This window comes from Octodon degus, unplaced genomic scaffold, assembly GCF_000260255.1.
Source record: "Octodon degus isolate 3935 unplaced genomic scaffold, OctDeg1.0 scaffold00012, whole genome shotgun sequence".
NCBI classification, from domain to species: Eukaryota; Metazoa; Chordata; class Mammalia; order Rodentia; family Octodontidae; genus Octodon; species Octodon degus.
The window spans coordinates 18,059,371-18,061,012 of NW_004524588.1; positions in this window are offsets into that span (position 1 = coordinate 18,059,371).

Here is a 1,642-nt window from a genome sequence, read left to right on the forward strand (position 1 = left end):
TGGCTTTCCAGAACAAAGAGCTCCATTTTCTGACATCATTTTGATCTCCTTTTTCAAAGTACTGTAAATTTCAATATGTAGATTCTTTACTTCCTCTGTTAGACTGATCCCTAATTATTTAATTTTTATGGATAGTACTGTGAAGTGTGTGGTTTCCCCAGGATCTGTCTTGGTATGTTTGTTGTTCGTGTACAGAAATGACATGGATTTTTGAGTATTTATTTTGTATGCAGTTATGTTACAAATTTGGTAATTAAATCTACAAGTCCTTTGGTGGAGCTTTTGGCATATCCTATGTAGAGTATCACATTATCTGTGAAAACTGATAGTGTAGTTTCGTTTCATATCCTTATTCCTTTTGCTTCTGTTTTCTAATTGCTCTGACTAGTATTTTCACATTCTTAGGTAAACCTGTACAACTGATAATTAGTAAGTTCCAAATGCATAACTCAAAATTTTCCCTTCAGATTTCCTCTCCCGCAGCCCTCTTTTCCTAATGAACTTTCCATTCCTTTAATGGAGTAGCCCGGGACTTCACACTTCTCTCACACCGCAAATCGATACATTAGCAGGTTCTGTGAATTTCAAAATATATTTATCTCTATAAATATATGACTTCCTTTTTCCATTTTCCCTGCAACACGGTTCTCCAGCTTTAATCAACTCAAGGAACTGCAGTGACCCTCTCACTCATTTCTCTCCCTCTGTTCCAGTCCTTTAGGCTCTACTATTTACACCACAGTCTTAAAGAATATCTAATTCCTCTATTCTAAAGTTCCCAGTATTTTTAAAATTTCACTTACAATAAAGGTGCAGATTTTTACCATTTCACAGAGAATGTATGCGGTCTACTTATCATGGTCCTGTCCCCGTCTCTCATTTTCTTCACTCTATTTCAGCTCTAGGGGCCCTGTGTGCTCGTTAAACCATACCATCATGGTCCCTCCTCAGGTTCTTTGCTTTGCTCTTCTCTATTTCCACAATGATTTTCCTTGATATCCTACAAATTCCCTTCATCACTGTGGTCACAAGTTTGTCAGAAAGACTGCTTAATTCACAGGGCTGTATTTTTCCAGTGTATATAAATAGTAACTCTATTTAATGCTAAGCAGCTCAATTTTATTTTTCCCTCCAAGTGCTCATCAGGATTTGTTGTATATGCATTTATCTGCCTTATCCTTCTCAAATGCAAGGTCCATGAAAATTGTTTTGTTCAGAGCTGTATCTCTTGTTTTCATATCAGAGCCTCATACATAGCACGTGCTTGGCGGTGATACGAATTTGTCAGTGGATGAAGGCTGAGTCGATCATTGACATGTAAGGCATACAAATAGAGCTTTAAGGTTCTTGCTGGAGATTCCAATCATTCTGAAGTCTTCCACAATCTACTAATCTCTTTGTCTTAGTTCTGTTTTCTGTCTGATGAGAATAATTTATCTTGTGTCACTTGTGGGAAGTGGCTGAAGGTAGAGATTGATCACAGGTGCAGGACCAGAAAAAGGCCAGTCTGAAGAACACTGAGGGCCTGAAGCAAATCATGTGAATAAGCTATTAGGCAGAGGGAGTACCATGACATTGCGCTTCCTGAATGCGTGCACAGATTCACTGCAACCACTGAGGCTCTCCTCCTTTTCCTTTCCCT